This window comes from Haliaeetus albicilla, chromosome 8, assembly GCF_947461875.1.
Source record: "Haliaeetus albicilla chromosome 8, bHalAlb1.1, whole genome shotgun sequence".
In the NCBI taxonomy this organism is placed as follows: Eukaryota; Metazoa; Chordata; class Aves; order Accipitriformes; family Accipitridae; genus Haliaeetus; species Haliaeetus albicilla.
In genome coordinates this window covers 10,908,339-10,921,793 of record NC_091490.1, presented here as the reverse complement: position 1 = coordinate 10,921,793, position 13,455 = coordinate 10,908,339, and positions in this window count along the sequence as shown.

Below are 13,455 nucleotides of genomic sequence, written 5' to 3'. Positions count from 1 at the left end.
AGCATTGTGATGGCCACTCCCGGGTCCCAATGTCAGAGGCCTTTGGCTGCTAATATACTAAAGAGCGCTTGCTGGGGAAGCAGTAGGAGTGACCAGTGGTTTTGGTTGCCACACTTGCATTAAGGTGTGATTTGGAGTATTTTAATATTTTTTTTTTCTTCCGAAGAGGGGAGGATAAAGTCTTTCTCTGGTTTTCTCTTACTGGATGTGAAGGATAACTCTGTACTTCTAGTAGAAGATTTGACAGAAGTGTGTGTTTACGTTGTGTTCGATTATCATATCCAGGTGGCTGTGAGAGCACCTCCTGAGCTGGGCTCTGCCAAGCTGTGTCACTCAGCACTTAGCTAGATAAGAGAAAGTGTGGAATTTCTGTGTTTTTAGAAACTTGAACAATTGCCACATAATAGCGGTGCAATAATTTTTATTCATGTTGTACCTGCATGTCGATGTTCAAATCCTCCTCCAAAATAAATAATTTTTTTTTTTTTTTTTTTTTTTTTTTTTTACATAAATTCAAACTCGTGTGTGTCTCTTGTTCAGTCTCCCCTTACTCTCCCCGCAGCACCGGGGGTGGCTGTGCCTTCAACCCGCTGGCTCAACTGCCTGCTTGGTGGGGCAGAAAATAGCCTGCAGAGTGTCTGGGTATCGGAGGAGTAAATCTGCCAGGCTATTTGGGATTTTGTGCTCCACGGTCCAGAGGTATGGATAAGCCAAAGCTTCCCACTCTCGAAACTCAAGCCCAGAATTTACCATCCTCCACGGAGAGCCCCTTAAGTATATAGTGTCCCGTGTCCCTGCTAATGCAGGGTCCTAGTGGTCAGTCCTTACTAAAGGGGTAAAAACATACGAGACGTGAAACTTAGCTGAGCAACAGAAGAAACCAGCAAGACAAGGAGAGGATGTGACTGACCACAATTGAACGCAATAGCTGATGGGTGTATGAATTGTGGGCACAATAAAATCCAAAGGGCAGCGGCTGCCAGTGGCACAGGTACGGCACTGGCTTGGATTAACCAAATGGCACGAGGCAGAAGGAGCTGCGTAGCCCCCTTTTGCACCCAGTTATTTAGGCTGACTTGATAATATACCACCCAAAACCTTTCCAGAAACAGCCCTTTGCTTTTAACATTTGCAGGTGTGCACTCTTCCCCACGGAAAAGCCTTCAAAGGCTTATTGCTGTCCTTGGAAACTAAGAGCTGGGGAGACGCTCGTGTCTGGGGGGATTGGACTCGGCCTTGTTCGCTGCTGCCGAGGATGCTCAAAATATCCTGTGTCTCCGTGCTCTAGAGAAGCTGCCGAGCAGAAATCGGGGGCGAAGCACAGCTCCGTCCACGGGAGATTTGCAGTGCCTCTGCCGGCAGCCTCTCGCCGCGCCACTGTTCGTCATTGCTGACGTCGGTTCATAAAAGAGTGATACTCCTGCCCACGCGGAGAGGGACAGCAGGGCTCAGAGGGATGGGAGCGCAGAGCGCGCAGCGAAAGGACGCTTTTAACATCTCCTGCGGCGTTGAACTAAATGGCCTTTCTCTGGCACGGCAAGGCTCGCGGCTCCTGCAGCCGCTGTCGGCTCTGTGCAGGGACCTGGCGCAGAGCGAGGGCTGGCCATGCCCTGCGGCCCCAGTCCAGAGCATCACCCGCCATCGACACGGGGGGCTGGGGCTGGGGCAGGAGCATCGCTTTGGTCCTGGTCCTTGGGGACGAGCAGAGGTGTGGCAACAAGAGCTTTTCCAATTACATCTTCATGGGAACATCCAGTTTTTCTCCTTTTTTAGGACTTACTAGCTGGAGTTTAATTAGGGTTAAGTTTAAAGTCCACAGCCCTCCTGTAGAGGTTCTCCCAGTCAGAAATAAATTGCTCTTAGTCCACAGCAGTTTATTCTTCCAGAGGATTAAGCTGCAACAAATAAGGGCCATTTTCCTCCTAAATGACGGCACGCACGTGGGTAGCTCAGCGTGCTTCGGCGCCTGCTCGCTGATGCTGATACCGAGATTTGACTCCTTCCCCCAGGATCGGAGGGTGTGAGCAAGACCCTGGTCGAAGTCCCGCAGCCAGCAGCCAGGCTGCCTGCAGTTTACCTGGAATTTCAAAGAGGGGAATTAGGGGGAAAGCCAAAGCAATCCGCATGGGCGTTTGGCCCCCCCACTGTTGACAGCCTGCCCTCAATGGAAACCACAGCTGGAATTGCTGTTGGATGCACCAAATGGCAACGCGTTGCCCCATCAAAATCTGGCGTCAGCAGCAACGGTGCTTGCTGTGCCCTGCGAGCCAGGGGGGCTTGTCACATCTGCAAGCCTTTTCCTCCTTTTTGGGGGCCTTTTAATAATATTAATAATAAATGGTGTGTGGTGCGGGAGTGCTGGGCTGCCTTGGGAGCTGGGGGGCTGTGCTTGCCAGGGGGAAAGGGTCGCCCCAGGGGAGATTTTGCAGCAGCATCCTTCAGGGTCGGGCTGAGCGAGGGGCACGTCCCCAGGGCTGGAGGGATTGTGCTATCCCGGTGAACTGCATGATGCTCCTGTGAGCTTTGATTTCACAAGGATTTAGGTGAGACTAGACTGGCCCAGGCTGTTTCCCTACAGCCAGGCTGCCAGAAGAGCGATACGTGTGATTTCAGACCCCAGCCCAGACGCTGGGTGCAGCTAAGAGGGGAACCAGGTTGCAAAGTGCCAGTTCCCACCTTGGTTTAGAGAGAGGCTGGAGCTGGAAAGCTGTTACTGGGCAGGTGATGTGCAATAATACCTGTGAGCAGTGTGAGAGGATGAGTTTATTCTGCCTTGGTGTGCAAAACTGGGGCTTTACTGGCAGAACCAGGCTCTCAGGGCAATGCTCCTCTGCCCCTTCCTGGGGACTTTGCTCCTCTGGCCTTGCCTGGCACGGTGGGGTTGGCGCCCACCCATGTCCTGCAGCTGTGGGGCTGTCTCCATCCCCTCGAAGCCGCTGCTGGGACCTCTGGGTCTGCCCCTGACAGACACGGCAGCAGCTCCAGGCCCCCAGACCCTGCAGGTTTAGAGCGCTGGGGCTGGTTTGCCCCCAGTGCCGAAAGGCAGCAGCAGCCCACGGAATAGGGGGACACACCGAGGGGGTTGTAGCCACCCTTGGGTGTAGGGTGCAAGTGGCGGGGTGCTGCCCATCTGCCCCCCAAGAAATGGCACAACAAGATCCAGGAGCAGAAAGAGGCTTTGGGGATTTGTGCGGGGGATTGGCACCTCCACGGACTCTGCAGGCAGGCGGCTTCGGCAGGCAGGGTTGAGGCAGGGCAGCAGGACCAAACCACGGCTACGCGGCACAGGGCCCCTGCCCAAACCCCGCGGGGCCGGGGGACAGCCGGTGGGGACGGCGGTGGGAACATGGGGCCGGCGCGTGGCAGCGTCCCCTGTAGCCAGTGGCCCACGATCCCTCCAATGCAGTGGGGACCAGGGCCAGGTCAGCCTCACCTGCAGGTCCTTTTGCCTGGAATTTGTCCCAGGGATGTCACATGTGTCACCCTGGGACTTGTCATCCCTGCTTGGACACGTTCAGCTCACCAGGGTTAAAACCCACCCTAAAACCCATCGCCTCCCTCCCCTTTGGAGACCCCCAGCGCCGGGATGTGGTGCTCATTGCTGAGGGTACTTACTGCAACTGATTGCTCTTCCATCCCTCTTGCTGCCCGTCCTCGGGAACACCAGGGTCCCCTTCAGTGGGATGGCCCATCTGGGGCTTTCCAGCCGGGAAAGCCAGGTTGCAGGGGGCAAAGCGAGAGGTTTCAGTGTGGCAGAGGGATGCTGCGAGCTCCCGGGGGTGACATCCAGCCGGGCACAGCAAGGAATGGGACTCAGGAAGAGACCTGGGGCATCTCATGTGCCATCTCATCCCAAATGCCAACATCTGTAGCCAACGTGGAGCTGGGACGTGCACCAAGTGCGGGGGGCTGAGATTTGGGACAACGTGCAGACATCCGTGGCCCCACAGGGTTTAACCCTTTATGTCTGGCTCTGCCCTGCATGGCCTCATTCCCCCTGAGCATGGAAGCCCTCAGCGCTGGCCTGCAGCCACCCCCTCTCTCCCACCTCCATCACGTGCCAGTGGGCTTTATATTTTAAACGCTGATTAGGGCTGACCTCATATTTCAGAGCTTACTTCATAGTCGCTAATGAGGGATTAGGAATGTTAAGCTAATTAGCAATCAGCAAACGAGGGCTCAGTCGGTATTCTCAGCCTGACATGCTGTCAATGAACGAGTTATTTGATGATTATCGTAAACCCGCTCAAACGGGCTGGCTAATTCTGATGGGCAGCAGGGAACCGGGGCAGGCCGCAGCCGAGGTGATGGCAGCCCATTGCCCCGCATGGCCCTGGCCGCTCTCCTCAGGCTCAAGGGTGCAGGGCACCTGCTCCTGAAGTCACGGGATTTAAATAAATAAACAAATTGGGGTTTTTTTTCCAGCTAAAATTTATTGAGTGATAGTCTGACCTGCCCAGCCTCACTGCTCTGGGAGAGGCTTTACCTGATGGGCTACCTAAGGAGGAATTTGGCCACCCCTGGATGCTACTCGGCTCCGAGGTGGCCAGGAATGCCGTGGCAGCATTGGGGCTTGGAGCTGGTGATGAGCCCTGGGAACACAGGGACGTATTAGTCCTTGAGCTTGGCTCATGGTGGGGAATGCTTCATCCAGGGCTGACCCTGGGGGGCTGGGGCTGGGACCTTACGGGACCTGGGCTGGCATCACCCCGCACAGCAGCTCTTTGGAGAGGAAGATGCTCACTCATCATCACCTCTTTATTTTGTGTTAGTGCTGGATCCTGCCTTGTACTTACAGCCGGGCCTGAGCAACCCGCACAGCTGGGGACAAGCTGCTGTGTTTTCTGCTCACATGGGGGAAATACAAATAAACAGAGCAAAGCCAGCAGTCCGGAGGGGACCAGGGGAAATCTTGTTTGCGCCTTGGCTCGGGAGGCAAGACCTGCTGCAGGCAGCGGTCCTGCCCTGCCCCAAAAACACCCTCCTGCAAAACTTCCCAGCTGCTGGGAAGCCTGCTCCCGGGCCAGCGGGAGCAGCTCAGCTTTCGGCTGGGTTTCAACTCTCTGGGTCATTAATTAGCCTGTTATTTTGATTTACTTCCCTACCCCACCCTCTGCTCCAGCAGGGAAGCACAACAGCCAGGAGGCATGGAGGGGGGGATAAGCTTAGCAGCCACCTGATCAATAATTCACACTGGAAAGGGGAAAAAAACCCCAAACCCCAAAATATCAAACCCCAGAGCACTTGCAGGAATGTAGCTAAAGGGGGAACAAATAGGACTAACTGGCTGTTCTGGCCCAGGATGGCACAAGGGCTGGGGGATGTTGGGCTCTGTCCTAGCTGCTGTTTCTCCACTCTTGTCAGTGTATTTAAAACCCAAGGAAGTCCAGCTCCACACCTGATGATGGCCCATCGGGACGGGGGCTCAGCCATGTGCCAGGGACACGATCCTGCTGTGCCGAGGGGCAACGGGGGAACGAGGGATGGGATGGGGACCGGTGGCATTGCTGCCAGGCCAGTGCCACCACGGAGGGATGGGTCTCCAAGGACAGGGGAGCTGCCTCTGCCCTGGACACAGCAGCGCTTTGTGCTGGGTGATGCCAAAAAGGCTGTTTTCAACCCTGGATATGGGGGTCAGGGTGGTGGCAAAGGCTCGTGGATGGATCCAGGGCAGGGATGCTCCTATTATGCTCCCTGAAACCCATTTTCCTGCCTTTCCAGGAAAAAAAGTGCTTCCCTTTGCAGCCAGTGAGGACAGAGGTTTCCTTCCCATGGGGGCTCAGCACCAGCCAGGACCTGGGACCACGGTCTCCCCCTGCCCCTCCAGCCTTGGGTGGGGAGCACCGGCTGGGGATGGCTCCATCCTGCCCCGCAGCCGTGCCCTTCCCCATGTGCCACCCCAGCTTGGCAGCCTGGGAGCTAAAAATAAGTGAAATGCAGGGGATAACCGGGTGCCTAAATATATCCCTTCTTTAATTAGCACCAGGCGACTGCCTCGCAGTCACGTCCATCTGCCCACTAATCCCACTAAGCTGCGCCCGCATCAGAGGGCTCCCCCGAACAGCCTCCCCTGAGCTCTGGCCACGGGAGCATCCTCGCCGCCGACTGGCTTATTTGGACTGGCCCTAACTGGGGCCTCGGCGTGACAGCAGGCTGCCGGGGATGGCCGTGGCGTGGGAGGGCTGCGTGACGTGCGGGTTAAATTGGCGCGGAGGGGGTCAGCGGTGACGGGGGGGAGCATGGGTCCTCCTGGTCCTGAGACGTGCAAGATGGGTGACGTGGGTGCTGCGTGCCAGGGACGGTGATGCCCTGGGACAGGAGCACCCACAAGCTGCTACATTTTCCTGCGCAACTCGTTCCCTCCTGCCCTTCCCCTCTCTGGTCTGAAATACCTGTGGTTTCCTCGGGCCAGGGCTGTCTGGGAAGGCCGGCTGGGAACTTCTCCGGCAGTGGGATGCTCTCCCACGCCGCTGCCCAGGGAGCTCTTAGGTACGAGGCTGTCATTGAACTCAATGGGGTTGGGCTGGGAGAGCATCCTGCTCCCCCAGGTTTCACCCAGGAGCATCCCTGGGTCTCCCTGGGGCAGTGGGTCAGGCAATATTTAACCCATCGCAGCTCCATTGGACTCTGCAGTCCTTCGGTGGGGCAGTTTGGTGAAAGCCTGACTTGCACCATGGCTCTGGCTGCTGGTTTTAGCATCCTTTTGCACTTCTAACATATATAGATAAATATATATATTTCTGGTTTGCCCCTTTGCAAGACAACTGAGTGCCAGCAGGGAGGGATGCAGGGGAGGATGGGCTAAACCTGTGGGCCCGGTGGCTGCAAACTCCTCTCTTGTCAGCAGCCAGCTCTTCCCCTTTAATAAAAGGCCGGATTCCCCCCAAAGCTGGGTCCTGGGAAGCTCCGCAAGCAGCACAGTGTGGGGGCAGCATCCTGGAGGGTTTTCCCTTGGGATTCTTCAAAGTATATGACCAAGCCACCACTGCTGCTGTCAGCAAGGACACAGGTCTCGCCAGGCTGGGAATAAGTCTGGGCTTTGCTCTGGCAACCCCTTTTAATCCTGGAGGAGAAGGTCTCTGGGAAAGGTGCTGCCCTCCCAGGTCACCAGCAGCAGAAGGTTGCATTCCCCGTTAAACAAGCCCGGCTCGCTGCCTTTAATCTCCCAGCTTGAGCCAAGTCCCTGGGACAGAGCCAGCAGCTAACCCTCTAAGCTGGCTCTTTTCTACAGCATCTGTCTCCCCGCTCAGCTTCTGAGCTCGTGGCCTCTCTGGGGCCAGATCCTGACACCCCAGGTGTAATGCAGGGGGTTTGCACATCTTCCCCCGCTCCCTGCCTCAGTTTCCCCATAGCAGTGCAGTCCCGGCGGGGTGCCGTGCCCTGGACCTCCTCGCTCTGCCAGACGTGGAATGCTTCCCTGGGGCTGCTGGACTGGTTGGGGAAGGGAGCTGCACTGTGGTGGGGTGCAGCCCCACATCTGCTGCAGATCTTTGCCGGGGCTTTTGGTGGGATGCATAGCACCCAGAGTGCTGTCCTGGGGTTTGCCCCATGGGAAGGGGCTCCATCGCCCGTGGTGGTGCTGGGCTGAGACCGGACAACGCAGGGGTGGCTGTGCAGCTCTGCAGGAACCACTTTGTCAAGCAGAAAATTTTCCAGCCAGAATATAAAATTTCATGTAGTCCTTTCCCCCACTTGCCTCCATGGGAAAACCCTGGGTGGTGAGAAATTGTGGTGTTTGGATTTTCCTGGGCAGGAGGGGAAAGAATCAAAATGAGCCCAGGGATGCTGCTGGCTGCAAATCCCCAACCCTTCCTGGGAGCCAGGTACTGCAGCCGGCCCTCATCCTAGTTCTGTGCCACCCGCCGAACTGGGAACCAGTGCCTGCTCCTGCTCAGATGCCTTTTGCTTGAAGAGCAGCCCCCAGGGCTATGATGCTGCCCTCCAGCCTCTGCTGCTTCTGCATTGCACCCTCCCATGGTTTTGGGTCCAGCTCGTGGGTGGCAGCTGCTGAAAAGGTTGTGCTGATCCCAGGGTCTCTCCAAAGTGCCTGGGGTGGCTTTGAGGAAGGGCTGCCTCAGCCCCAGCCCTTCGCAATTGCTGATGGCGGAGAGAAGGAAGGAGAGAAGCAGCTTTGCAGGGAGCAGAGCTGGAGGATGGAGCAGGGCCTCGGGCTCTGCCTTTGCTTCCAACAGGGAAGGGGAAAGGATGGATCCAGGGCCCTGAAAAGGTGGATATTGCAGGAGGTCATGAAAAACAAAATTGCAAGAGTGGCATACTTGGGAGGAGGCAGCTTCCAGGGATTGCCATCCACATGAAGTGTTGTCCTGGTGCAAGCCCAGAGCTGAGCTGCTGCTGGGGCTTCATCCTGTGCTCTTCCACCGCCCAATCCTGCTCCCTCCCAGCTCCGGTGCCAGGACAGCACCTTTCCCTGATCCTCGGCTGCGATTTTTGGCTTTACAGGCAAACACCTGAAGCAGGACCTCGCCGGGGCCGGTGCTCCCTGGCCCTGACTCCTGCTCACTGCACTCCTGGCTCTGCTGAGGATGTTTGAATGGTTTCAATCAGTCCCCAAGAAAAACAGACCGGAGCAGAACGCGAGCACCTTCTGCAAACAGGGCAGCATTAAAAGCCCATTTCCTCCCTTTCCCCATCCTCTTGTCCTCTGACCACGGCTGCTTTGCCAGAGTTGAAAAGAAGAAGATTAAAACGGGCTTTTAATGGTTTCCAGCCTCAGATTTGCTGCTGTGCCACCCCGGGCTTCTTCCCTGCTTGACTGCTCACCAGTGATTTTAAAGGCAAATGGGCTCCTGTTTCCTCCCTCCTGCCCTCACCCGTCATTATAGAAGTTGATGCGGATGCTGGAGCCAGTTGTTAATTTTGGAGCTGTCATTAATTAGGGTGTTCTTTAACCCTGCCAGTGCCATTGGGTTTGCCCACGGGGCTGCTTGGGGATGCATGTTCCCGTGGTGGAGGGGATGCTCATCTAGGGAGGGGGGGCCACGCTGCTCCCCGACACTGCCCGCTTTCCCTGTTTCTCTATTAAAAAGATGAGGCTATTAAGAGGATGAGGAGGAGAGCAGGACCCCCCTTGTGCCCCGCCCCATGTCCCCCCAGCCGCTGCATTTCCATGCGCTGTCTTTCCCTGTTGCTTTAGCCATGAAATGCTTTGGGCCAAGAGGAGTTCCCCCCCCCCCTCGCCTCTTTCCCAAGCCTTCAGCCGGATGCGACGCCATCCAGCAGAAAGCCGTGGGGCCGCGGCTGCTGCCACGGGAAGGAAAACTTCGCTTTGGGACGTAAGCCTTTAAATGCAAGGAAATGGTGGTGGACCAGCGCCACGGAGAAGCCGAGCCCCTGCCCTGCCTGCACCGTGCTGCCAGATCAGGGCAGCCCACCCAGTTGTTTTGCAGCTGGATGGAGGCCCCACTTTTCCTCTTCCCCAGGAAAATCCCCAGCCACCAGAGTCAGGCCAGCTGCCGGTGCAGCCAGTGGCATGAGGCTTTCTGTTTTTATGAAAATCCCCATCTAGCACCTGGGAAAACCCCTCCTCTTTGTGGGATGCACACATTTCAGCCCTGATTTTTCATCCTTGTGCTAGAGGGGCTGGTGCTGGCGGTGGGACAGGAGTGATATTGAGTGGATTGGGAGACCAAGTGTGAATTTTTTGGGGTCTTTGGGGTTTGGCAGCTTGAGCTGGTGTGAGATTGCAGCCGGAGTTGGGCTGGCACTCCTTTTTCTGACTGCCTGCCAGGGTCATCTTGCTTGAGGGGAGAACGTGCACATGCATTTGCAGGCACACCCCAAATTCAGAGCAATCCGGCCCATCCTGCCCCAATTCTTGCTCCCTGGGGAGCAGAGCTGGGTGTCTGCCAGAACTGCCCCAGCACTCCAGGGATGCTCTGGCCAGGTGTTGGCAAAACTCCAGGGGCAGCTTGCCCTGACAGAGGCTGTAGACAGCCCCAGGGATGAACACCGGGGACTTTTTGGGCAGGCACTGCACCCGTGGGTACAGGGAGATGATGCTCCTTTGGGGTCTGTTTGCTGGATGGGGCATTTGCTGCTCAAGGAGAGGGGGATGAGCCTCAAATATTGTCGAGGCTCATGGGTCAGAAGAGGGGAGGGCTGCAGGGATATGCCTAAGGGTGCTCGGGGGTGCAGTGGCAGAGCTGGAAAATGCCCTGGGGTGCCTGGAACCCCATCCCAGAGCCCATCCCTGCTCCAGCACATCAGGGCTGCTCCAGACTCTTGGAGCTGCGGCTGGCCCTCGGCACGGCTGGGATCCACAGCATCAACCAGCTCGAGGGACAGCGGAGTATTTCTACCCAGGGAATACCCGCTGCTCCTCCCGGCGAGCTGGCAAGGAGCATCCTCTGCATCCTGTGCTTCGGAGGCACCAGCCCATCCCTCCAGGGGGAAAAAGCACCATTCCCCCAGCATGGGGCTGGCCTGGGCTGCTGCTGTTTGGGGTTCCCTCATCCCACTCGCACTGTCGTGGTGGTGGGGCAGCGTGGCATAGCGGGGGGCTCCAGCTGGACGCGGGTGCTGGGGAGGAGGGGGAGACCATTTTGCACATGCAGGTGCTCCCCTGAAAAGCAAAGCACTGCCGGCGGCGGGCAGGGCCGGGGTTTGGCCAGCATCCCTGTGAGCAGCCGGCGATGGATTCCAGATGGCCCGCGGGTGCACGGGCCTCGCCGCGGTGTTTTTTCGGCAGCTGGGCTGCAAGAGGGTCCCATCCAAAGGCAACATCCGTCAGAAGGCGGCTAGCAGGGCCAGGAGGAGGAGGAAGAGGAGGAGGGTGGTTTTATTCCCTTGGCCGCAGGCTCACAGGGGAGCGGTAGCCTCGCAGGGCTGACTCCATTTCTCCACGTCTCCTCCCATCCCTGCGCCAGAGGCTGGAGGCAGTGAAGGCGCGTTTCCTGCTGCCTAAAAATATTTGGGATGTGGGCAGGGGAAGCTTGGCCTGCCTGCCCTGCCAGGGTGTCACGTGCACCCCACGCAGTGTGGGTGTACGGGCTCGTGGGGACCATCCCCTGTGCTGCAGGAGGGGAGAGCCCGGGGCTGGGCACGGCTTCAGCTGGGGTGGGGAGCCTGTCCCCTCCGTCCATGTTTGGGGTGGGGGAGCGGATTTTAGACCCGTGACAGAAAAACTGGTTGGAAATGCAGCAAGTTTGGGGGGTTGGTCGGGAGGAAGATGCTCATCCTCATCACCTGGGGTGTCTGAAAGGCCACCTGAGCGTGCGAGCTCCCAGGTCCTCTGCAAGGGGCATGGTTTGGGAGGAAGGCACACAGCTGAGGAGCTGTTCTGATTTCCCGCCTTGACTGAGGCTGGGATTTATCAGATGGGTTCAGAAACCAACCTCTGAGCTGAAAATTATGGCAATGGACACTTGTGCCTGCAGTGAGCCCCGGGGGGGGGAATTTCTTTCCCTCGGGAGGACCTTTGGGTGCAAAGAAGGGGTGCCGTGTCCTCAGAGGGGCTGTGGGAGCCATGCTCTGTGGCATTGCACCCGAAATCCCCAGCAGAAAGGGCAGCTGAAGACTTGCTCTGCGGGGGAAAGCTGTGATGAGTGAGGGGGCTGTGCATCGTCTGCACCTTGCTCCCAGCAAGAGGTTTCCTTCCTGGAGCAGCAAGAAATTTTTTCTAGAAATTATAAACACTCACAAAAATTATGCCTTGAAGCGGGAAGAAAAAAATAAGAGCAACACAGAGAAGGAAAGAAAAAAACCCCAACAACCCGCCCCGTGCCTGGGATCAAAGCTAGGTGCCATTTGGAAGCCCTAGGACAGAAATATTCCCCGGTTTCTTTGGCCAAGCCGCTGCCGTGAAAGGCTGCTTTGTTCCAGGGCCTCGGCCTCACTTTTGCCCTTGTGCACTTCGGTCCCGCCGGCAGCCGGGGTGGCTGTGCTCCGCCGTCGTGCCGGCTGTGCCGGGGGCAGGTGCCGGGGGCCGGCGGGGACCAGCCCGGCTCTGACTAAGCGGCAGCGCTTTGATGGGCGCAGAGGAGCAGGATGCGGAACCGCTGCTGCTCCCCTCCCCGGCTGCCTGCCCACCACTGAGGGCAGGTATAAAATACCCGGAGCTATTTATTCCATGAGTGATGTGCGTCCAAGTGCCCTTACATTCCTGCTCACCCCCTCTTCCGCCTCGATTCCTGTCTTCTCCTCACATCTTCCCAAACTTTAGGCCAAAGTTACACTCTCCTTTTTTTTTTTTCTTTAGCTATTTTTGTTGTGCTGGCCTATTTCATAAGCCACACCACTCCTTGAAACTGGAATTTCCCTCCAACAGCTGCTTCTAGGTACGGGGGCTCATCGCCTCTGCACGGCTGGGGACGACCAAGTTTGGCCAAAGTTCCCCTTGAAAGAAGTAAGGAGAAGTGGGGTCCCACATCCTCCAGGTCCTGTATTCTCCAGGTCCCAAATCTCCCGGGTCTCAAATCCTCATGTCTCACATTCCCCTGGACTCACATACCCGAGTGTCACATCCCCAAGGTCCCAAATCCCCTCAGACCCACGTCCCCAAGTGCCACATTCCCAACTACCTGCATCCCCAGGTCCCACATCGCCAAGTGCCATATCCCCAAGATCCCACATCCCTCTGGACCCACATGCCCAGCTGCCTCCCCACCCCCAGGACAAGGACTCTAGGGCTAAGTCCCTTTAACTCCGAAGTGTCTCACATCAGGCCAGATTAAACCCTCTCCAGATCTTGGATGTGGTCACATTAACTGGTTTTGGTGGATCTAACGTGGGAGGGGAAGGGCGTCTCTGGCCGAAGCCCAGCCCGGAAAGCTCGGCTGGGCTCTTGCTCAGCCCGGCGGTGCGGTGGGGAAAGCTGCCCAGAACAGGCCAGCCCTGTGCAAAAATGGGAACCTGTGTTGCTGATGAAAAGTGCTTTCTTTGGGTAGGATGTTTGTGTTTCCTTTGGCAGAGCGGCTGCGGGAGCGCGCACAGCACCTGCCCGGGGCAGGCGGGCTGGCTTTGCTCCCAGTGCGCCCATCCAGCCCCTTCCCTTGGAATTGGGGGGAAAGGGAAAAGGCCTGGGAAATGCTCCAGTGCTGGTTCTGCTTGAAGCTGGCTTGTGGCTAGTGAGTGCCTCGGCTGGGCAGAGACCTGCGACAGCAGCCCGAAAAGCCAGGATCTCTCCCAGGAATCCATACGGGAGCCCAGGCAGAGGTTTATCTGCCACCCTCGCAGCACCCATGGGATGGAGGGGCACATCCTGGCCCCTGGCATCCCGGTCTGCCCAAGATGCTCTGTCCCAGGACATGCCTTTGCTCACCCCTGGGGCCCTGTGACAGTTAATGCTCCTTTTCCTGATCCTTATCCCTCTTCTGGGAACAGGCCCCTGGATTGCTCTGGTTTTCATCACTGCAGCGAGGCCGAGCCAGCTGGGTGTGAGGAGCCAGGGCTGGAGGCTGCCTGGTTGAGGGAGAGTTCAAGGCTCTGCCCCGTGGC